Raw genomic sequence first — 24,596 nt, 5'->3', positions numbered from 1 at the left:
CGATCCGGACGCGCGAACCTATTCGTATTCGGTCCGCGACCCAACCCGGACACCGTCGACGTCCACGGGAATCCGTCCGACCAAGTGGAACGCGCTCCACGCGCGCGTACGGGGCCCACTTCGCGCGTAAATCAAACGAATTGGCGGGCGAACGGTCTTAATGTGCCCCGCGACAGGACGAGCGTGTCGCCTGACGATAAGCTGACAGGCTTTTTCCATCGCGCGCGCGATAAAAATCGGCTGGTAGGATGGCTCTCTCGTGATGCAACTTTTTAATGGAACGAAAAAGGAATCCTCGTGAAGGGTCATCGGGCCAAGGACGGTGAAAAGGGCCGGCCGGAGAAAGGGAAAGGTAGAGTGGGTCATCGGTTTCCCACATTTCGAGGATGGAGTCTCCACGCGCACCTGTCCCCGGGTTACCGCGACGAGATCTCGTCGGACGGACTCGGACACAGATGTCCACGCCGGAGAAAGGCTCGGTCGATCGCGGGACCGAAAGAAACGCGCGGCGGATAGCTCCGTGGAAGTGGTTTCGGGATCGAGGCACGCCGGATCGGGGGCTGCGCACGATTCCTGGTCGAGCGACGTCCATTCAGAGGTTGCATGAGCGCGGGTAAACGGTGGTAACAGGTTCGCGGGGATTAGCATAATCGTCATAAAGCATGCAGCCTCGATGAATTATTTATCTGTCGGAAGAGTCGGTGCGCGCACGACGGAGATACACCGGCGGCGGGACGGGGACAGAAAAAGTCGAAACGAGGAGCAGGAATTATAAAGGTTGCATCGGCTCCTCCTTCCTCCGTGCACCGGCCAGCCGGCTCCTCTCCGGTTGTGTCCTGTTCGGCGGGCACCGCGCGCGCGGCGTGCACCGTGGCTGCCCTCGCGGGGCCAGAAAGAAACGCGAAGCGGAAGACGACGCGACACGGCGAGACGCAACGCGGCCGAACCGGACGGAAAGAGCGAGAGAGGGAAAGGAAGAAGATGAAGGTGGGGATCTTCCATTCTCTTCCTCGTTTCGACGAGGCGCGAGTCGACCTCGACATTTGCATATTACGCCTGGCTTTAGGTAGCCAGTCCCGGTGAGACGCGTTGCATTAATTCCCGATTCCGCGCGACGAGGGGGTTGACCTTAACCCGCCGTGAAACCTTTGCTTCCTGCGTGGTCGCTTAGGACCTCCGCTTCCTCCGTGGACTCTCCGCTCCATCGAGGAACGATCTCGTCGAATCTTTGCTTTTCCCATGATTCTCTGGAACCGTTGATTCCTTCGGAGTCGCTCGTAACGTTCCTCGGCAGACCGAAAGGCGATCGAAATCGAGCTTCACGCTTCGATCAGCTGGCAGATCCGTTACCGAAAGGGAGGAGTTCGAATCGCAACGAAACGCGGAGGAACAAAGACGATCGTGTCCGCGACCGATCGGAGAAAGTCCGTTGGAAAGTCTGCCGGGGCAAACGGCCAGCCTCCGCGGCGAACTTCTAACGGTTTTCCGTGAGAGACGCGCGTCTCGCCGATCGAACCCCTTCGAACCGAACGACCGCGGATCGTTCGAAGATGCAAAACACGCGTCGGGTCCCCGACGGCTCCGGGGATCGTATCCCCTTCACGCGTTGGATCCGGCTGATAGGCAAAACAGCCCACGGTCGGTCGAAGCGGAAGCGAGAGACACCGTGAGAATCTTTCCCACAGTGTTCTTCTTCGCTGGTGGTGGCCCGTCGCTGGCTGCTTTTATTATAAATCTCCGATGATCGGGAGGAGAGGGTTTACGAGGTAGCACGGCTGTTTGAATAGGAAGAGCCCAGGTAATATGGTATGCCCATTTGAATATACCTGGTTCAGCCAGCTCGGAACTCTAGCCGGCCCCCCTCCAACCCTCTCGGTTCGTCGCGCTCCGCAGTGGCCGGGTCGTTGCATAATTTAAAATTCAAGGGTGGCTTTGCCTCCGCGGAAGGGAGACGGAGAGAGAGACTGCTAGAGGTGCTGCCAGGAAGAAGGCGACAGGCCTGCAGAAAAAGGGGGGGCGCAGGGGCGAGGAGGGTACGGGCTAGCGCGCAACCCTTCTCCTAGCCGATCTGGAACAATAAACACCGTGGAAAGGGTGACCCCGTGGTATCGGACGGATATAACCTTGCTCAGGTACGCGCGCGATTTTGCATAGATCTCCATACGTTACGTATCCCCTTTCTCTCGCCGGGCCGGCGTTTAAAGGTCCAGGTATACATCCGAACGGTGTCATCCCTATGGGAAAGTGTATGCAAACCATTGTGACCCCCGCGTCCGTCCGCTCGTTCCTCCGTCCCCGCTCGATCGAGACAGGGCAGGGAAGATCACACCCCTGAGATAGATGCTCGTCTCCGAGCCATCGCCGTCGAACCATAAGGATGGATGCTAAAACCCTTTCCTTCCTTCCTTCCGTGCTTTCTCGAACCATCGAGCTCCAGCTATTCGACGCTCTTTCCGCTCACCCTCCACCCTTCCCTCTTACACCCTCTCTCTCTCTCTCTCTCCGAAACGCAGCAATGTCTCGGTCTCCTTCCCACCGGAAGACAATCGTGCATACGTAAAGAGTTCGTCTATCTCGACCGTAGCGTATTCTCGAGTCGATGCCGGGTTCCTGGTTCGGGACCAATCACCGCGAAACCGTAACAGACCGAGGAAAAGATCGAGCAGGAGGGCGAGAGGGAGACCGTCCCGCTCCCCATTGTTAGGCAAAGGTGTAACCGCCGACCAACGATTGCAGAGAGCTTTTCCGTCGACCGTTTTTTTCTTCCTTCCTCTCTCCGTCTTCCTCCTCTTCCGCGTCGATCCACCTAGCTGCACCGTCGGAGAGTCTCGACGGATACGTTACAGGAGAGAATTCGATTTCGGGTCGGCGATTGAACGGGCGCCGTTGATTTCCGCGAGAAACGTTTCAACCGGGGGTTCGACGCGTAGACTCGCGAAGGTTGCGCGGTTGCAAGGGAGGATAAGGATCGGATAGCGACGAAGGCTAGCACTCGCGAGGGACCGCGCGGTCCTCGGTCCGCGAGAAGTGCGAAGATCGGCACGAGCCGAGCAGGTGCAGCCGCGGCGCACGGCCGACGTCCCATGCACCTGATGAAATTAAAATAAACGCAGTCATCTCATTTTCATCCTCATTAGTATACGAGGAACAAGTGGGTTAACGGCTTCCTACGAGCAGGAGAGACTCGGGGCCCAGACCTTCTCTCCCCTCCGTGTCTCCCCGCCTCTCTCCTCGTCTCTCTTCCCGTTTCGCTTTCGCGCTCAGGCTCTTTTTCCCTCGCCTCGTTCACGGGGTAAGGGAATCCCGCATAACATTAAAACCTTTAAGGCCGTCGGGAGTCGGTCGCCTCCTCCCGTTTCCACCTCTCGGCCGCGGCGCGCTCTCTCGCCGGAGGTTTCCGCGCGTGTACGCGACACGCGTCTCGCAGTTTCCTCGGCTAATCGTCGGCTCCTCGGAGCTTTTGTTTAGAGGTCGGCAAAAAACATTGCGTGCTCGAAATCCCTTCTCCCGAGCGTTCGACTCGTTGCGTCGAACCTCTCACGGTCGCGTGCCAACTAACCACCTATGAAACAGCCCGTGCCGAGCAAACCTATGCTAATGTATGCCGCGTATGCACCGTCCGTCTCTCCTACTCTCTTCGCGCTCGCTCTCTCTCCCTCTCTCTCTCTCTCTCTCTCTGGCGTCCTCTCCCTCGACTTACCAGCTTTCTTCCTCTATTTCTCCCGCCCCCTCTTCGCCGCCTTTCTCTCTTTCCACATAGGTGCACGTGCATCGCATTCCCGCGCAAACCAGCCGCCCCGTTTTTCCAGGTTTCCGTCAAGGTTCGGTCGCCGTCGCGGCGACCTCTTTCCTCGAACTTTTATTCGAACTGGGTGCGAGAGAGGTGCGAGTTGAATCGCGGCTTCCGTCGCCCGTTATATTCTATTAAAATGATAGGAAAATGATAAAGCGGTGATTAATGGTGGCGCGCGGAAGGTGAAGGATTAATGGGGACTGGGGAGCCGCGGCTACCAGATCGGTGGACGGTATATAATGCTAATGCGAGTTGACCGGTGAATGCGAAAGCCCGTTACACACTGTTGCTCGGAACCGAGCTGGTAACTTCATTAACCGTGACAAAACGAGACGCGCGGTTTCATAGAAGAATGCGAGTTGACGTCTTACTGAACGACCGCTCGCTCGCCCGCTCGCTCGCTCGATCCGCAAGGGAAACCCGAGCCCCGCCGGCATCCAGCGACGCGTAATGTATGCGCGTGTTTGTCATTACCCGCGCTTAATAAATTCCCCGGCCGCGGTGCGATTTATGCGACTCCGAACGAAAATTAATTCGCTCTCGCCGCTCGACGATGCGTCATTTTCGTGACTCGCCCCCGCGTCGCGTCACGTTTCTCTCGTTTCTCTCACGGCCCGCGGAAAATCTCGCCGGTTTTCCCACCGGAAATACGTTCGGCCAGCTGATGGAACCTCGGCAACGGAATTCTTCGCCGCGCCGAGCCGTTAGGCAGAAAACTCGCGGACACCGCCGCGTAGGATGCACGCGCGGCTTCGTCCAGCTGAAGCCGGACGTGTGGGTGCGTCGCTAACCGCGGAGTTGGGTCAGCTAGATGGAATTCTCCGGCGTGTGGGTCAGCCGGCGATCGTCGCGCACAGCCCGAGGCCCGAAACCTCCTCTCCTCTCTTCCTCCGCTGCCGGACGAGCCTGCCTTTCGAAATAACGGAGCTTCCCGTCGCCGCGTTTCCAAAGTTTTTCGTTCCACGGGCAACGGTGTCGCGCTGGCTCGCCGGTGTTCGCCGGAAATTGTAATCGAGATATCGACGAGCGCGGGATTACACGAGCACGCGGTCGTTATTAAAAGCGGAATCGATTCGATCGTCCTCCCGAACGCGTCTCGCTGTACTTACCTGGGCCAACGCGACGCGCCGGCTCGTTACGGATTCCAACAGAACCGCTTTATTATTTCCGCGGTATCGGCGCGGAAGTCGGGTCCGGTGTATTAAACGAAAACAATTACGAGTGACCAGCCGCGATTCCGACTTTTAAACGAGCGTCCGTGCCCCGCGGAAAATTGAATTCGTTCCCGGCGACGGTCGACGCCGAAAAAAAGAGGCCGGCGTCCGATTCTAATGAAATTATTGGAACGCACGCGGACCGGTCTACGTTCAGCGCCGCGCAACAGTCGCGCGCGCTATTATCGTTCGCCGCGATTGCCGCCTAATAGGCGAAATTAATTGGAACGCGCGCGGCCGGCTTAATAAACGCTATCGCCGCGAACGAGCTTTCGCGGGCGGATGAGGCACCGGTTTAATCGTCGTCTCCGGCGTCGTCGTCATCGTCGCGCGCCGCGGATAACCACCTACGCCAGTCGCGGCGGTAACTTTCTCGCGGAACGATCGGAGGCGAATCGACCGCGGCGGTTAACGATATTCATAAAACATCCGCCGGGGATAAGGACGATGGATCGCCGGACGATCGAGGGATTAGATAATCCAGGTGTACACGCGATCGGGGAGTTATTTCGATCTGTCGGCCGAGTTAGCCGGCTCGCTCGATCGCGATCAGATGCGACGACCTCGACTGCTCGTATCGCCGCGGTTCGCGCGGCGCGAATCGAAGGTGGACTCGGTCTCCACGCGATGACGGACCGGGGCGTGACGTCGTCGTTCTCCTGCCTGACGAGGCGTGAAACTCTGTCAGATAACACCGCTGGAAAGGACATTCCGGTAGGCTTTTCGACCGAGAAACGCGGTCACCGAGGACTTAGTTCGAGGTTGTCGTCGACGCTAGAACTACTGGACGGGTCAAAACGAACCATTATTCGCGTACAATTGCTGAGAAGGTACGGATACTTTGAGAAATTACACATTCGAGTAGCCGACAGTTCTAGCGTTCACTCGAACTTCGATCCAACGGCACCCCGCGTTTCTCTAGGCGGAGTCGAGTCGGGTCTGGTGCGATTGATACAGAAACTCGAGTTTTGCGACTACGTATATTTGAAGGTAACAGTTTTACACTGAGCATGTTAGGATAAGTTGGTCATTCTGGATTTCGGCAACCGGGGGAACGTCCGAGAGACGCGAGAAACTGCTTCTGGGACGTCGGGTCCCCTGGACGGTCCCCGGTCGCGAGGTTTGCGAAGAAGATTATAGAAAATTAACGCTCGTCGGAGCCAAGCGAGCGCCGCTGGCCGCGAGTGGACACACGCGCAAATATTTCGTCGATAAACATTCCCGCTTCCGAAAGGACCCGCCGTGGGCCGCGGTTCCTTCGCTCGTTTCATCCTCCACGTAGCTCGCGCCGCGTCCTCTTTTCCCCGTGCGTTGCTCGTCCACGCGCGGATTAACGCGGCTGACAGCCAGCCAACAGAGACGACAAAGCGTTTCCGCCCTTCCCGCGCCGCACTCCGCCTGGACTCCGTCGACGTGTCCTGCGAACAGAATATTACCGGTTCAGCGAGTGCCGCGAGAAACTACCGCTACAACCGCGCGTCGCTATCTCGAGGCGCGCTCGAGAGCCCTCGCTCCTCCCGCGCGCGCGCGCGCGAGGAAATTTAAAAGCCTGATCGGCCGCGGCCCTGCTCGACGGCTACCAAACAGAGGTTACGTAACGACGCGGCGCCCGATACCGCGTAATTGCGCCGATAACGCGGCATCCGACCGGGAATCCTGCCGGGACGATCGAGGAGAGAACCGCGGCCGATGCCGAGGACAATCGACGACGTCTCTTCTAAACTAGGAAGTCGTCGGAGGCGTGTGCACGCGCACACGAGCGACCGCATAGACGACGGGTTGTCTCGGCGAGGAAGGTCCGGCCGCTATGAGTCGGCCTCTAAAAATAGCCGACCGCGATGCTGCGAAAAATCACTGTTTTTACGATAATTACCGTCACTTAGTGGCCCGGCTCCTTTCATCGCGCCTCGCGCTGACGTCCACGCGCTACGCCTCTGTCGTCCGCCAGCTAGAGAGACGCTGCTCGCACCTTGGCTCTCCTAGACACGCCGAGGCGTGAGCAGGCTTATTATACGAACGGGATCCGATTTATCTTTCAATTATCTCTCGGCGCGACACTTTTCTACCTGACAATAGGGAATTCGGACTAGAGGCCGACTAGCTTCGAGACTCTCTATTACCGATGTAATTCCAAGCGTCATCCGCGTCCTCCTTCGAGCTCGATCGGAATCGGTGAAAGCAATTAATGAAGGAAGTCGATCATCCATCGCGGAATGAAAAAACGAACGCCGCCGCGAGACCGTTCCCTCGAGGATGCGATCCGTTTACGAGCACCGGGACGGAAGATAGAGGCCGCGTCCGGGGAAACCGAGCAAAACGAGGATAAGGTGGACGAGCGGCGGCGTCGATAACACGATTCGGTGAATCGGATCCGGAGGAACGCTCCGGATCGATACGGGGAATCGGCGGGCCCCGGTTTGCCGGCCGATACGAACGCGAGCGAACCGACGTGTGTGGGCACGCGTGCTCGGATCGCAAAGGTCGAGCAATATAGCAGTATTCGGCCACTGCTTCTGCGGCTGTTGGTCCCTGTCGCTGCGAGGTCTCGCGGCCGGTTGGGCCTGGGCCCTACTACTCCCCTCTATCGTTTCGTTCCTCTTTCTCCGGCTCGTTGCCCGGCCGCGTCCCTCTCTTTCTCTTCTCTCGGCCTGTGTCCCGGCGGCCTGTCTCCGTTTCTTTCTCCGTCCGTCGTGGTGGTTCAAATAAGTCAAGCCGCTTTTATTCTCGGTCTCTCGGATATTCTTTATAGCGGCGGTGGCGTCTCTCCGGCCCTCCTGCCTCGATACGTGTGCCGTACGTTATGAAACGCAGGCAGCCAGCGGACGGCGCAAAGTACAAGAAGGAACGGAGGGCCCTACGAGCCGGGCCCCGTGTTCGGCTCCTTACTTATTGGACAGTTTACACGCCGCGCGTTTCCATGCCCTCTCTCCTTCCGGCGAGACGGACGTCCGCGGCGGGCACGCCCACGGTAATCTCGTTCGTTTTCTGCCGACTATCTCCGCTCGGTGCATCAATTACGCGGCTCGCGGTCGTCCCGCGGCGTATCGACGCGGCGGCGGCGACGACGTTAACGAGCGATCCGGTAGCGGGGAACGCGCTCGCGAGCCTTTGTTGCCCGTCCCCCGGGATATCTCCACCCTCGGATTTTCGAAACGCGGCGGACGTTATCTCGAGTTTCGGCGTTGCCACGGCCGAGCGTGTGGAATCGGGTAGCGCAAGGGCGGCGGCGGCAGGGACGAAGAAAAAGGGTATTCGATCGAGACCCGAGAGCGTATCGGGCCGAGGGTCTCAGGTAAAGGCGAGGGAAAAGGAGAGGAGACGAGGCCACGGGTGAGCCGGGAGGCGGGGGGCTGGCATAAGTCTTCCGAAATAGCGGCTAATAATATGCGCGCGAAGTTTATGTCGCCGGTAGATTCATACGTCACGGCTTTATTGTGAGCTGCCCGGGTAGGTCCGGGGGGATCCGCGCGAGACGGCGTTTGCATAAAAATACGCCGGGTGATTGAGCACTTTAGAAAATTTAAGGACTATAGATTACGGCGAGGGTCGCGAGGGCCGCGACGGAAACAATGCTTCGTCGCGCGGCTTCCTTCTATCCCCCGGCCGTCCGATTCACCGGGCGATTTCCGTTGCGACGCGATCTCGTCGTCCGTTTCCGTCCGGTCGGCCGTCGTCCGCCGGCGACCCCCCCGCGACCCGACGAGTCCGTCCTTGGTGTAATTTATCGGGAACGGCTCGAAACGTCTCTAATATTCTCGTCTCGGCAATCGGACGTCTCGATCTCGGTACTTCCAATTATGTCGGCCGGGAAGATGTCCTCGATACCCCCGAGGAAAGCGAGGTTAGGCCGGTCGTGAACAGCGAGAGGACGACCGATCGGAACGGGAAGAAAAGGAGTAGAGTAACGACGGAGGGAGAGAGAGAGAGAAAAAAGGAGACACGACCGTTCCACCCCGCGGTGAGATCCGGTCGGTCAGATGATTATCGGGCATATAGGAAATTGAAAGGGTGTCTAAGGAGGTGTCTAGCGAGCAGTCCGCGGGGGCGGTTTTCTCGGCAGGGTGGCACTCGACTTATGGGGTCTTAAGGGTATTCGGACACCCACACGGAAAGATGCTGGCTGCCGATAGCCGGTGTGCCCACCTCGGATAATAGGTTCCACGGGTTTCCGAGGGCCGCAGAAGCAGCCACCTTCGGACCTCTCCGGCCCCCTTCCTCGCCCCTCCGTCTCTCTTCGGCTGTCTTAGCCTTCTTTCTCCCGGCACGGAGGATTCGCCCGTTGTTCCCGCTTCGTCTCTCACGCGGACGCGCTTCCTCGCGCGCGCACCGTCAGGTGCACACCTCTGCGCGTCCACCGATCGCTATCTGCCGAATCACTATCAATCACTCGCTGATCCAGACGCACCGGGCGCTCAATGAACCAACCTTCGAACCGATCCCCGCTAAGCCTCCTTTCTTCTCGCGATAAATAAATCGGGCCGGCGACTTTAACGATCGTGCCCACGTTTCCCGTCGAGGCCTCTTCTCTCCGGATGTCGTGGACAAAGCGGACTCGGCTGGGATGGGTTCGTGAAAAAGAAGTTTCCTAGGACGCTGACCGTCCCCCGCAAGAACGGAAACGATCGGAACGTTTTATCGGCGTTCGCGTTCCCCAGCCCGGAAGAACGCCACGACCGGCTAGGCGATCTCGGGACCTCGTTAAGGTGCAGCGTGAAATTCGGCGAGGTTCTCTCTCTCGTCGGCGGATCATCGATCATGCGGTTGATGGGCCCCGAGACAATACGCCACCGGATCGAGCGGCACGGAAGCCTCCGGCGAGCGGAGAGCGGCTCGTCAAATCGCAATTAGACGGACGATTTAAAAGAGATTTTTCATCGAGCCGGCGGACGGCCGGTGGCCGTTGCGTCACTGGCCAGGATAGCCCCGCGTTGGATCGTGCCGGGCGGAAGGAGCGTGAAACCGCGTCGAATTCGGCCGAAACCCCGAGCCGCGCCGCCATTAGCGCACACGCGCCGCGTCGCGATCGTTTAGCGGTTGAACGGCGCGCAACGGGCCGAGACTGGGCCTTTATTATTGTCGCGCCGATACCATCTGCGCACGATTTATAAACGATCTAAATGCACAGTGTTGCAGCGCTCACGGTTGGACGAACGCTCGGCCGACCCGATTGAATCGTTCGATCGACCGACGTCTCGATGGTAAACCGTTCCATTCTCGCCAGCTCGAGGGTCACCGCCTCGATATCCACTGGCCGCCGATTTTTCTCGGCTGTTCACCCGGCTATCTATCGCGCGCGAACGGTATTCCAACGGACGCACGCGATCCTTGAATTTTCCAGAGATCGCACGACCGGACAGCCCCGTTTCTCGCATTGTTCTCTCGCTGCGCGGTGGTAGCCTGCGAGCCGACAGGTGAGAAAAGGTGCGACTTCGATGATAATTGGCGGCAACCCCTTGCCGACGGTGGATCGAAGGGACAAAGGGACGCGAGGGGAGGCGAGCACCGCCGAGAGAGAAACGAGAGAGATGTCGGTCGAGGTCACCGGTATCCAGCGAAAAAGCGACTCGTTCTTTCCGACTTCCTTGCCAGCTGCGCGAGCGGATCCGCCGGCGTAAAAAGGTGTCCGGTTTGGCAACGCGGTCGCCCATTCACCGTTAACCCTCGAGAGATAGGTTTGCGGGTTAGAGAGCGGGTTTCGTGATGTCGAGCGTTCGCGGGAAAGAGACCAACGGCGACTCCTTGTGGCGACGGGACTAGGAGAAAGGTTAAAAGGAAGGGGGCCGGGGGGAGGGAAGGTCGAACTACGACGAAGACGACGAAGAAGACTCGTTATTCCCTAAAACCGATGTCCCTGGCCGAACACGAGCGTACGATGATACCTGTACGCATCGTCTCCGGTCGCCCCCCTCCCCTTTCTCTCCTACGTCTTCTCTCCTGATATGGCCGGTCGTATCGCTGCGTTCGGTTACCAAACTGGACATAAATTAATCCCGTCAAATGTCCTCGTTCGTTAGCCGGCCCGGGACTCGACAGTCCCCATGGCTCCCCTGCACGCCCCACGCCGCTAAGCAAGGTTAATCTTAACTTATAGGTATGAGGCTTGCGTAAGCCTGTCTTGTCCTGCCCATCCGGTCGCTCGCCGCTTCTCCTCGATCTTGCCTGCCTACCTTCTCTCTCCGGATCCCGAACACGTATCGATCGCCGGGGCGATCTAGAGAACGCCTCGGCCGTGTATACGAATTTTCTTCCATTCGGGATCTACAAGGGAATCTCCGTGTAACTTCTGTGGCAGACGTATCGGCGCGTCGCGAGGAGTCTCCGGAAGAAATTGGAACATCCTTGGCTAAACGTATTAGGTCGGTTTCTAGTTTGTCGGATTAGCGCGCCGTTAACGCGGATCAACGAGTCGTCCCCAGTTTATTAATCGTCGCCGGATAAACGAGCAGCTAATTATCCGCGTTCCGCGGATGACGTTCCGAAAGGATCGCAGGCGAGGAACGCGGAAGGTGTCCGGCCTGTTCCTCGCGCTTAAAGTCCGAGCCGGACTTTCCCATCAAACGTGGCGACCGCGACGTATCGGCGCTAGCCCAAGGTTTACGGCTCGGCTTAAATCCGATGCGAAAGTGATGCAACCGCGGCGCGGCAACGGCGAAACTGGCTCACCGAAAGCGTGGCCTGGCGATGCAGCGCCGCGCCGCGTTACCGGTTCCACGGGACGGGCCTTATCGGGCCGGTGAATCGCGACCGCCGCCGACCGATCGATCGCGCCCGCCGAATTACTGTCCCCGATAATGGTCGCCGCGGATCATTTCGAAAAAGTACAGCCCGGTCGGCGTGGATTTATGGTTGAGAAACGCGAGACGAGCCAGCGACGGCCAAAAAGTTCACTGGCCGGTCAATGCTTTTTTACGTCCGCGCGATTCGACGCTCGTTCGACGCCGTGGTGTCGACGGCGGCCGGAACGACGGAGAAAGTTTCGTAGGCTTCGCCTCTCGGGGACCAGCGTGCGGAACCGGCAACATTAACTACACCCCGAGCTGTCGTTGCGTTTCATTCCGGCTCGCCGTCGCGATACATCCCCTCGTCGAGCACATGGGGGCCTTACATCCCCCGCGGTGGCAGTCCGCTTCGAGTTACCGCTATAAAACGATCCTCCGCAGCCACGGGAGAAAGCATATTGCGGTTATCGTTGAATTAAGCCGAGCCGCGGAAAGAGGGTGGAGGGTCTCGGCGTTTCCCGCACCCTCCGTCAGTGTCCAGATCCGACTATCGCGATCCGAATCGACTTTCTACCGAGGAGGAGCGACGCTTACGCGTTTCCGGGATTCCACGGGATTATCGAGGAAATTCCTGGGCGGCAACGTGCTTGCCGCGGAAAAGAAAAAGGGGCTGGAAATATCGGGTGCGCCGCCACGGCATTTTCATCCCCCCGGTGATCGCGCGCGGCGCCGCCGTAGGTTCGAGCCATTTCGGAATCTCCCCGAGGTTCCACCGCTACGGGGTGTCTCGCGATTTATGCAAAATGGTACGTGGCTCCCGGGGGAGCTTCCTTGGCTCTCTCCGTGGCTCGACCCTCTATCCAGCACGTGCGTGCGAGGATCGTGGCGCGGCAGGCCCCTCCGCCGCGCCACCCCGCGTTTCCTTCTTTTCCCGTCGCCGCCACTCGAGCTACCTTCGATCAGACCCGGAAGGGGTCGGGGCCCCTGTGTACCTTCCGATACCTCCCATATATCCTCCTCGAACAATCTCGACCCAGCTGCCTGCGCAACGACCCCTTTCCTCCGTAGCGATTCTATCCCGCGCGCCGATTTTCTTTCGCGGCGAACGGTCGCAGGGAAATCGAACGCGAGGACGACGACGACGCTGATCGTGGAATTCGAAGGGACGCCGCTCGGAATTCGCGTTACGATTTCATTCGGTTCGAAGGGCGTCGGAATAAATAGGCACTTACGCGCCGGATGATCGAGGGACCGTGGATCATTTAATTTAATTAGTTCGCCGGGGGTTAATAGCCGAGATAAAGGTGGCTGCGCTCGTGCTGGATATTATAGAGCGCGGTCTGCGACCGCCCCCGAAAATAAATCGCCCCTCGCCGCGCGGCCGGCCGACAGAGAAGAGGACGGGGCCCCCCGCTCTGCGCGCGCGCTCCAAAAATTGCCGCTTAATTTCGAACGACGCGCTTAAACTGTTACAACCGTCGAGAGCCCCCTCCTCCGCGTCGGATTGATCGTCCCGAGCGAGAGATTCGTCTTGGATCGGACGCACCGTAGCTCCCGGCGCGACTGCGATGGAAAATTTCGAGGACACGTAGACAATATCCGCCGCGGAGCGCTGCCACGGAACGCATCGGGGTCGATTTAATTTCATAAACCGCAACTGTTGCCACTATTCGGTCGGAAAAGGGAGCGCGCGCGAGACTAACGGTTACGAGCTCGACCTCCTGCTCTTAATCGACCGTTTCCTCGCCCTGCCTCTCGCGGATCGAGCTTCCCTCGACGGTGCACAACAAAATCGCCCTTCGCAGAGTCCGGTGTTCCTCGAACGGACCTCGGTGTCGCGTCGACCGTAGTGGTCGGACGTCTTTTTGCATGGATCCCTGATGCACGACGCCGGGGAGCGAGGGGAGCGGAACGAGATCGATCGGTCGTCGATCGAAGGAACCCGCTGTCGAAGCGTTCCGGGCCGCGCTCGGCCGCCGAACCGGAGCAGAGACGGCCCGCAAAAAAGCTCGACTCGAAAGAATTCGAAGCCGACCGCAGGGACCGACACGCGCTGCGCGCGTTCTGCCCTGTCCTCTCTTGTCCCCCGCGCTCGCGCGGCTCACCGTTCGGTAATTTCGATGGGCGGCCATATCAACGATATTCCGATGACGACGGTCCCGGGGCCGGCGAACGCGCGCGGAGGGGGAGCGGTTCGAGCCGCGGATGTCTCCGGCATTGTATGCAGATGAAGAAGGCAGGGCGACAATGACTCGGGACACGTCGGGGCCGAGGACCCGTTCGCTCTTCGAACGGGTCGAGAGCAAACCCATCCGGCAGGAAAGGGAGCCTTACTTCGGCTCGTGCATCGCCACCACCGGCGCGTCCTCTCCTCGCCCTCGCCCCACCTCCGCCCCGCGCCCTCCCAGACACGCTTTTACGTACTACGCATCCATGCATTAACATGTCATCATCGCGCGGAAACTCAGCCGATCGGCACACGGCTCTCCTCCTCCACACCCTTGGCCCTGTCCCCCGACGACGCCTCGTGACGCGCGACGCCCCCTGCGAGGACCCACTCTTTCGATCCATTATAAGGGACTCAGGGTCGTGGGCGTTGTTCCTTCACGCGAATCCTAGACTGGGCCTGGTTCTTGGTCCTTGCGGAGAACATGGAAGACGTGCAGCGAAATCTCGGTTACTGAATTTAATTGGGTCGATTCCCTTTGCAGCTGAGAGCTGACTCGATGCAGCGTGATTATAAAATTCGATAACAATTAGCATTGTATATCTTACGTGTTATATAGAAGAAGAAAATTAACATAACACAGGTTCGGAGAAGTAGAACATTCGTTTGTCCTTTTTAATTCCATAAATATTCATTTCCTGTGACAAAAATTAGTGCTGTTTACAAATTACCCGGCTGTTTCGTATTGGGAGTCATTTCTCAGATCGCTGCTTCTGACTCGTTTCCATTATTTATCATATTTCAAAGGCATTTCGATATCTGCACTGTTATCGACTAGTTTACGAATGTTTACTAACTAATCCCTGTCTCGTGGCAGGTTTCATTGAAAAGAAATCCATATTTCCCGGCGAGCTCCTCGAGTCAAGTGTCCCATATTAGGCGTCGTTACGCTAATTACACATGAAATATCGAAATGAAACTGTCGTAACCTTCGGTCCGTATGTCGTTTATGCGATAAACTCGAGCGTGTACTCAATATCTCATTAGAACAGTGCAGAGTTAATCGTCCAGAGAGATAACTTGACCGAGCGCGGAGCCGAACTCTGCCGAGAGGACAGCGCAGGGTTGAAAGTGTACGGGCCAGAGTAAGATCGGTCGAATCAAACCTCTGGAAAATCGTTGACGAGAGTGTTTCGGTATCGCGAAGGGGAGTTCGTGAGCCGGTCGATACGACGCCGGGGGTTGTTTGGCGGATACGCGTACGCGGGAAGGTACAGGGGCCGAGCGGAGCGAAGCCGGGCCGGGCCGGGCCGTGCCGGCGCTCTCGGTTCAACCGGGAGAGAAAGGTAGGAGAGAGAACTCGGCGGCGTCGGTGTTGGTGTAGGAAGAGCTGGATTGGTAAACCGGTCACGTAGTGCTCGGCGATGAATGGACCCGGCGAGTCGAGGCCAGAGCCGGGAATTGGCTACTGGGCATACCACGACCACCTACCCCACTGCGTCAGCTTTAGCCACCCCACGGCAACGTAAAATTACAAAGAGGTGCTCAAACCCTGGGCAAGCTTCTCGCGCGGCGCCGATCGTCGCACGAAATTGCCTCGTCGAACGGCCGAACGAGAGAGCCGGCCCCACCTCCGCCACCTAGATCCGCCGCTGCTCCTTCAACGTTTCCCTCGAAACCCACCGAGTTTGCACTTTCGACTTTTTCTCCCTCTCGCGCGTCCCTCCTCCCCGGACGTATGCCCGGTCCGGCCGGCGTAAGCTGATCCCGATCACGAAACTGCTGCCGCGTTACGCTCCCAATAAAACGATCCCGGCTCGAACCACCCGCTAACTGTCTGTAAATTTCGAGTTGTCGCGGAACGATGGATTATCGAGCGCGTGGATGAGGTAATCAGGATTCCATTTGCGGAATCCTCGGGGGCTCGCGAGCACCGTTGTCGCCTGATCGAAACGATCGTCATCGGACGCCGCGCAGTGCCCCTTGGTCCGCGTTGAGCCCCCTTATGCAATCTAAACCGTGGCTCCGATCTGCCATAAAGTCATTTCGTAGGCCATCCCGAGGGTTAAGTACCGTCGAGTCGCAAATCCCGGTTTAAACGCGAGCCCTGTCGGGCTTCCAAGTTGCGACGTTGCTTCGCCTGTTCCTCTCTTTCAGCTTCGCCTCCTTGCTTCGACGGTTTTTCCTCGAGAAATCCTTTCCCTCTGGCGAGTTCCGGCGTTCGTGGGATCGCTCGACAGGAACACGGTGCCGAGTCGGTGAATCCGCGATTCGAGCGCGGACGAATGGGACAGCGGCGAACGGTGGCAGGGCGCAACGGTGACAGTTGCGCCGGGATTAAAAAATAAAAGCTCGTTGTAAATCATGCAGGTTGTCGACGAGCGCGAGCGGCTGCCTGCTTCGGGAGGTATCGCGGAGCGGGCGAGATAGGGTGGCCGGGGAGGCGAAAACCCTTTCGTTAATTGCTCGACGCAGATGCCGGTCGTTGCAGCAGCTTTTTACGAGCGGCTCTTTCCCTCGTCTCGCTGCGAACGACTCGGGAAAAAGTAGGGAAGCACGGTGACCGAGCTTCTTCGGCGCGTAAAGAAATTCACGGCGCTGAAAAACGCTCGAGAAACGGCTCGACCGTAGTAGCTCCGCGAGGACGAGGGACCGCGGGCGGCGGGAGGAAGAGAGGAGGGTGTACGATAACGAGACACGTGTTACATAAAATAATGTATTTATTGTTAATACCCCACTTCGCTACAGCGATTAACATTGATTTAACACAATTTATACCGTAATTCTATGTAATGAATGCATTTCCACACTGACACGATGGCCTCGCTGCGACAGGACCCTGGGAGAACGATCGCTTGCATCTGGACGATGCGAGACAAGTCTGTAAGCTGCAACATCACAAGCAAAACCCTCTTAGAATGTGTCCCCGTTGTACGGATCCGGCTCGCGATTTTCGACCGGCGAAGCGAAGCGAACGGGGTTGCGATATCGCTCGATTTCACTCGATGACCCTGCCGACCGCGGAATCGGCGGGATACTCGGCCCACCTTCCGGGGGTCCGAGGACGTCCTCGGATATCTCTGAGGCGAGATCTCTTCTTCGCGAAGTCCGGCGACACGGGCCACGGGGGCAGGAGGAGGCGGCCGGGGGCCGGGGAAACGTTATTAATTGGCTACACGATAAAACAGTGTTAGTCCCCATTCGCTGTCCTTCGACCGGGACCCCCCCTGGCTTGTCCTTAAGATATGGGGCCACGCGACTTCCATGCACCTGTGTGCGTGCGCGCACCACGACCTCTCCGCGTCGTGTACCTCTCCGTGCTGGAGGTCCCGCGAGGAATCGGCTCGACCGCGGCGAGGATCCCGCGTTTTTCGGGGCGAGCCGAGCCACGGAATTCCCGAGATCGGATCGCGACTACCCGCAGAAGACGCCGAGGGAAACTGTTACGTCCGCGCCGGATCCTCGGTTTCGTTCGGGACCTCGGGGCCGCGTCTTAATTAATAACCGCGTCGGTCGAACGGGCCGAGACACGATCGTTCGTCCCGCGAGAGAGAAGAATTCTCTCGCCTGCCTCTCGTCCGAATTCTATAAATTTCTCGGTCGCGCGGACACCCTCCTCCGGCGCTGACTATATTTTAATTTATAGGCCTCCTAATTAAGTGGTAGAGACGCTCGGCGCGCGAGGTAATTAAATTTCGCGGCCGGGAGACGAAAAGAAACGGGGAAAACACAAAGGGGAGAGAGAAGCCGCCAGCCGCCGCGCGGTCCACCCCCGGTGAGGCGCGTCGCGTCGCGTCGGCGGCTAGCTCGTCCTCGGGGCGTGCGTTTTTTGCTCGTTTCTCGGTTACAACGCGAGTCCAGCCTTGGACCCGGCCCCTCCGTTTCTCCGGCGTTCCCTCCGGGTCGCGGCGGGTTCCCTCCTTCTCGATTTCTGTTCCGGCCCCGAGGATCGGCGGGTCCTTTGGCTCGCTCGTTACACAGACCCCGGTGTCGATGGGGTATATATATCGCGTGTGTTTCGCGTTTCGTACCCCTATCGTTTCCCGGCGTCCCTCCTCCGCCCTCCGTGTCCCTCGGCTCCGTTTCGTCGTCGACTCATCCTCCGTCTCGCTCTCTCCCCCAGTATGCTGATCGTTTTTTTGTAATCGCGGTGCGTGCATGTCGGCCGTTGTTGGCGTTGTTGTTGTTGTTGTCCCTCCCATGGACAAGGGAGCGAGCGTATGAGCGCTATAGGCCATAAGGGCTAACAAGGCGATTACTCATGCCTCCCATAAGAAGAAGTTACAAGCGGGTTCGAAGGTTTATTGCGGCAAATGGCGAAATTTGTACCTTGCTAACGATCGACCGTCTTTTTTGCTCCTCCGTCTCGCGCGTCCCCCTACCCTTCCTCTGTACGGTGTCCCAGCCGCACACCCCCGTCCTCCTCCTGATCCTCGTCCTCGTCCTCCCTCCGCCCGTACCGCTTACACGGACTCGCTCTAGTCCGCTCCACGGTAATAATTAACGAATCGCAACGAGTTGATCCACGAGCTCGCGACCGCCGATTACCCTTACCCTCTCGCTCGCTCTCGAATCGTAAATCCCTCGCGAAAATCGCGGGCCCTCCGTTTAACAGTTTGACCGCGGACCGGCGAGCGAGGCGTCGCTCCCGCGGCTGCTCCACCCTTCGAATTAACACGCTCGGACACCTTTCTGTTCGCAGGCGAGCGAGATTCCCCGGACGTCTTACCTCGAATCCGACCACGATCCGTTGACGGTTTTCCGTTGTTCGAGCTTGTCGCTGCCGATGGCTGCGTCCGGGCCGGACCCCGCGAGTCCCGGGCCCTGGCGGCTGTCGGGTCCAGGATGGATCCGTGGGACGATCGGCGATCCGAGGTCAGGAAACTGGAATTTTGCGAAGGACAGCGTTTAGTTCGGGTTAGCCGCCGCGTGCACCGAGCTCGAGCGTCGACGTCTGGGTAAGTGTGATTTTCGGTCGTGTCGACTGGTCTCCCACCTGAGCGAGATCTAATTAGATACCGATCGGCGATGTTTGACATATTAAATGTACCGTGTCAACGGGTGCACCGTAACGGGGATCCCGGTGCCCGAAACCATAAAGCGAATGTCCGTTCGCGCTATTATAAACGCTATTACAGGCGTGTTTCGTTCGTCCAATTAATTTGCGACGGAGTAATAAAATAAAATGGCCATTCGTTGCGACAGCGACAGCCCGCCGTTACAGATCGATCGCGCGCATTCGTAGAAAACTATCCGAGGCTTTCTCCCCGGTGTTTACACCGGCGGGGTTCTCATCGAATCGAAGTCGGCTGCCCACGTCCGGGCACGCTCGCCGGGCACAATTAACGCACCGCGCGATTGATTACACCTCGCGTTCCGCGTTGTCAGCTAATAGCTGCGATTTGATATAATTATGACATTAACGACGCTAAGTGGCCGATAATGATCGCTCGGTCGCGCCGATTCCCGCCGGTGTCGGCCGATTACTTGAACCGGGCGCCCCGGCTTTTTCCTTGTTCGGGGGATCGGCGCGGATTCGTCGATCGGTGACGTCGATAGATCGAAATTTCGAGCCTCCGCCGGACCCGGAAAACTCGCGGTTTCGCGACGCCGCGCGATAACATTGCGTCACCCCGCCCTGTCGCCCGTCCGTAACGGAATGCGGCTCGGTCGCGCGGAATTTTCCACGGCGGAATAATTTCCTCGATCGCGTTGCGTACTTCTCCGCGTCGTCGACAGCGAAATTATTTTTTTCGCAGCCGCGAGAACAACCCGTCGACGTTGATCGATCGCGGCGCGAGCGGTTCGCGGCGCGTTCCAAGACGGCCGGCCTCGTTTTCCGCTGGAAAACTCGGACTGGAGCTCGGCTGGCTCTCCCCGGCGCGGGACGAAAGCCATTAGTCTTCGGCGACGGAGGGAAATTCGAGGATATTAATTTAAATCGTCGGCCGCGAAGGGCCCGCGCCGCCGTAAATAAAGAAACGGGCGTCGCTGCCAGAAGAATCCTAGCGATCGTTCGAGCGGCTCGCTGAAAAATGAGTAGGCGCCTGTTCCCGGGCGTAATTAACGACCGAATTCATCGGCGAACTATGGAAGCTAGCCTCCGAGTTTCTCACCCTGCCAGCTGGAAGCGCAACCCTTTCTCTTTCGCTGGCACCTTTCTCCGCGCACAGGCTGTCGCCGGAGACAAAACCGATGTCAACGGTCAGGATGGCCGGTGTCGAGCTGCTTCCTCCCCGACAACGGTCATCCTGCACGGTTTCAGGCGGAGGAACCCGATTCGAAAACTGGATCCCGATGCAGCCTGAAAGAGGCTGCGCCGGGGCGAGCGAGGGTAACCGGAGCAATCGTGTAGCGCACGCTGGAGGCTCTTCCGCGGAGCGCATAATAGCTGGCTGGAACCCTCGGACGACGAGCCAGAAGAAAGAAGAGGAGGACGCGGCCGCAGAAGTGTGCGAAAATTCGCGCTGGAAAACTGGACGGCGATCGTCGGAAGGTTTCTCGAGTGGAATAAACCGAATCGTCGCGGTGGGATTCTCGCGCATGCAGTCGCGAGGGACGGGGCGGAGGGGCCGACCCGTGGAATCAGAAATCTCGGATCGATAACAAGACAAATTGCGTAGCCACTCGTATAATTAAAGGGCCGGCGAGCAGCGGCAGAAGCAGCGGACCGGGAATATCTCGGATCGCGCAGAATCCCAACGTGTATCCCGTGGTTCGGCCGCGCCGCGTCGTGTCGCGTCGCGTCGCGTCTCCGGGTCTCTCGGCGCTGCGGAACGAGAAACGAGAGGGGCCCACGCCAGCCTTTCTCGGTCTCCCCGGGAACGGATCAGATAGTGCGCGGTCGTATCGGTGTCGCGCGAAGTTGGTCCGCGCGCGCGCGTTTAGTATCAAGTCATCAGAGAAGCCAGCGGAGCTGGCCGGAGAGGAGAGAGCGCCGGTGCAGCGACGCGGCCCGATGATAAATGGTACGTTGAAACGTAGTGAGTAGCACCGGGAACGGGTCCGCCGATGCGGCGCGAAACTTCCTCCCCGCTGGGGTAACAGCCAGGGAAACGAGGTACAAGGAAGGAAGGAAGGAAGGAAGGAAGCAACGAAGAAAGGAGGGAAAGAGCGACCGAGAAGAGGAAAAAATGCCGAGACAGAGGGAGAAAGAGAGCTGGACCGGCCAAAGAGTGGTCCGGTCTGCTGCGTCGTAGCCAGCGAACCGGTGACCAGCAGCCGGTGACCAGTGAGAATCCTGCGAGAGAGCTCGAACAGAGTCCCGAAGGCTAGAACTCCTAGGGAATCCAGGCAGAACCGGTCCAGTCGGATCCGGAGCACCCGCTGCTCGCTCGCTCCGAGCTGCCTACTATCCTCTACCAGCTCCGCAGCTTCTGTCTCGCTCTCCCTGTCCGTCGCGCTCAAACGCGAGCCACTTGTCTTTCGCTTCTTCCGTTTGGCGCTAAAGCTTCCCTCTAGCAGCTCTGCTTTTATTCGGGAGCTGCCTCTCCGATAGACCCGAGGATCTTCAAGCAGCCATCTCGATGACTCCAGCTTCTCTTTAGCTTCTTCCCGCAGCTGCCTCTTAGCTGTCGCTTCTGGTTTCAACCGTCTCTCGTTCCTCGTCGTGTTTCGCGCGAGGATCTTCGGCTGGGAAGAGTTTCGGCGAATCGGGAGTCTTGTCCGATGATCGAGATATCGGATCGGCAGCCACGGCAACACCTGCAGCCGAAGGCCTCGTCGCGCGCGCGTGTATCGAGCGGTATGCGGTAACAGCGTCGCGAGATCCTATCTCGCCGAGAAAAAGTCGAGCGTCGTGGACGTCGATGACGCGATTAGGATGGAACGTCGTCGTCGTTGGGTCACGCCTATGACGAATCACCGCGAGAACCATCTAAGGACACCCGCCCCTTCTCTTTCTCTGTCTCGTTCGAGGCTGGATAGAGGCTGCGCAGCTCCGGCGACTGTCGACGCGGCGACAAAAGGTGCGACGACCACCGGGTTTCACGGTGACCCGTGACCCTTCGGGGATCGATTCCGTCGTCGATCCGTCACCATTAGATTCCCGATCGAAAGCCGCTGGCAAAGGGTCGTCGCGCGCGCCGCTGTCGCGCTCCCTGCTTTCCAAACGACATAACCAACCTCTGACAGATAGAATCGTGGTCTCCGCGCAGCGCCGCTCTCGGGGAACGGGAACCGCGACAGGGTGTCCCGGTTTCTCGTCCAACGGAATCGCGATCGAGACCCCAAAGTGGCCGGGAAACGAGCCGCGACGGAAACCCTACACCGGATTGTTCTTTCGACGCGGACGGCGCGGAAATCGTATACGCTCGGTTTTACGATAACCGGGGTCGCCACGTCGTTGTAAAACTTGGCCGATCTCGATCTCGGCCGGCCATTACGCGTACGAGTTTACGGCGACGATTTAGACCGACTCGACGACCGCCTGCTCGCAGGATCGAGCCCCGTGCCTTCTAATCCGTAACGGCACTTTCGTCTCTCGATCTCGCGGCATTCATAATTTCGTCGCGTCTGCACGTTCCGATTTCCTGTCGGGCCCGATACACATCTTTTCCTGGACGATTCGTTGGGTACGCGTCTTTCCCCGTTGCCCGGCGTCATTAATACAACGGTGTGCGCGACAAGACGGTGGCGAGGATCCGAAAAGGATCGTGCCGAGCGAGAATGCTCGAAGGATTACGTATCCCCCGGAGCTCACCTTCGGCATTCTATGGCTCGTCCTCGCCTCCTCGGCGTCTTCCTACTCGTCCTACACTCGTGGGCCTTGCGATTCGCGCAGCCAGCCAGGCCTGGTGCGTGAAAGTTCACGCGCCGCCTGTGGAAAATCGCTAACACCGAACTTTCAATCTCCCGAGTTTCGGATAGTCCGAGTCTAGAGATTCCCGGGGAATCGTTTACTGGAACTTCCACGTTGCTAATGATTCAATTACCCCTTTACACCGAGCCGATCATTCGCACGCAACGTGTCGAATACCCGTTAGTTTTCGTGAAAGTATCTGAATTCCGAAAACTGGATGATCGAGGAACTAAACGAGTTCAGCGTCGATGTACCTTCAGGATTCTCGGGCGGAGAGGTTTTCTTCGAGCCGGGAGATCGGCACGGAACGGCGTGAAATATGGGCAGGACAGATCGCGAAACGACGCGAGAAAAGGCGGCGGCTCGTACGCCGGAGGGAAGGAGGCGCGGAGGAAAAAGAAGAAGGACGCGGCAAGACGGCCGGGATGGTGTTCGGCCGGCACCGGCGCGCGCTCCGGTTTTCCAGTTTCGTCCGCGAGCGAGCCGGATTACATTCCCGAGATCTTAACGAGACGTAATTACACGGCGAAAGGTACGAAGCGACGGATGCCTTCGGAATATAGCTACTAACACGATAATTGCCGCTATTACGCTCCGAAACGTCGTATTTAACGGCTAAACGGCGTTCGCCTACTAATCGCGCGGGGAAGCCCCATTGATCGATCGGAATTGATACCCCCGCGTTACGCGCACCTTTCGCGTTGCCGCGCCATCTTCGCGCGTAATTTCGTCGTTTGTTCTGGAACAGCTAACAAATGTTCACCGGCGTTCCTCTTCCGCACGGACCCGTCGTCCCGCCCCGAAATTGATCGTCGCGTTTTTTTCGCGCCGTGATTCCCGGAGCCGGTTAGTTTACCGGGCCACCCAGTACACACGCACGTAGCTTCTCGATCATCCGAAATAACGACGCTCCGGCCCCCCTCGGACCCCGGGGAAGCCGGGCCCCGAGCCGGCGAACGCGGCAAATGCGTTTACCTGGCCGGCGTGTAATCCTGTAAGCGCCCCCTATTACGCTCCGCGTGGCGCATTGTCGCTCGATCTTAACTTCTACGGATTATAAACTGTTTCTCGTTCGGCATTAGCTTTTTTGTTCGCCGCTTTTCCGTACAGCCTCCGTGCGAGCCTCGCTCTCGCACGAGTTCTCGACTCCCGCTGCGCGCAGCCCTGCTCTCGTTTCGCGGATCGCACGAGGCCCTCGGCTCCCCGTTCACCCTCTTCCTCTCCCCTCCGCCGGGAAACCCTCGAGACAGCTCCAGCCTGTCGTTCGGAGACATTCCCGTCCACCTCGAGTCGGACGAATCTCGTGAAACGTCGATTACCGGCGGCGATGCGTCCGATCGTTGACTCTCGTCCGCTCGTCCCCCGGAGGGGAACGCGGCCGATTGTTCGCCGCGGACGTTTAAATTAAAGGCGGATTCGCGTGGCAATTTACACGGGGAAATTTCGCAAATAATAAATAATCGCAAGAAAGGCTTATCGCGACGGCCGACGAGAAAAAAGGAGACAAAGAGAAAGAAATCCCGCGGGCCCGGTATATCCTTCGCTTCCGAGCGCGGCTCTGTGTCCGATGCACGGATAAAGGCAGATCCATAATTCCTCTTTCTCTTTGGCCTCGGCCAGGACCGGTAATTAATGAACACCGTGTAGAATAGGGAGAATTATTGCGCGCTTACGGGCGAGCGCGCGCGCGACCGTTCGCTCGCGCGACCGCGTCCGCGAGAGTTCTTTTATGAAAGGGCCCGAGATTGAAATCGTGGCCGCGGATGCGCTCTCCTGCTCCCGGTGGATTTATGCCCGTTCCATAAAACCGGGAGAGGACCGCGTCATTGGACACATGTCGCGCCACCGGTTTTTCGTTTCGCGGACGCGCTGCGCCCCTTAGGCTGCGTTTACACGGGATCCT

General features: G+C 58.4%; 1 protein-coding gene and 1 long non-coding RNA gene across 5 annotated transcripts in view; one reads left to right on the top strand and one right to left on the bottom strand.

Moving 5' to 3' along the window:
* Window positions 1-24,596, top strand: part of LOC143175166 (uncharacterized) — an 81,532-nt gene that overhangs the window by 40,425 nt on the left and 16,511 nt on the right. Inside the window, exon 3 of the long non-coding RNA XR_012999875.1 lies at window positions 18,596-18,851. This is a non-coding gene — a long non-coding RNA (uncharacterized LOC143175166). The remainder of the gene's footprint in view (window positions 1-18,595; window positions 18,852-24,596) is intronic.
* vvl (ventral veins lacking) overlaps window positions 5,980-24,596 on the bottom strand; it is a 44,116-nt gene continuing 25,499 nt past the window's right edge. The window contains exons 2-3 of one of the 4 annotated variants that reach the window (XM_076372840.1): window positions 18,623-18,889; window positions 16,596-16,781 (exon numbers count right to left, since the gene is read on the bottom strand). The gene's annotated coding sequence lies outside the window, so the exon portion shown is untranslated. Of the gene's footprint in view, window positions 6,426-16,595; window positions 16,782-18,622; window positions 18,890-24,596 lie in introns of those variants that run through there. The other 3 variants (XM_076372839.1, XM_076372842.1, XM_076372841.1) reach the window with 3 other exon arrangements.

This window comes from Nomia melanderi, chromosome 12 (assembly GCF_051020985.1).
Source record: "Nomia melanderi isolate GNS246 chromosome 12, iyNomMela1, whole genome shotgun sequence".
Lineage (NCBI taxonomy): Eukaryota > Metazoa > Arthropoda > Insecta > Hymenoptera > Halictidae > Nomia > Nomia melanderi.
The sequence above is the reverse complement of the archived record's forward strand: the minus strand, read 5'-3'. Positions and strand labels throughout refer to the sequence as shown.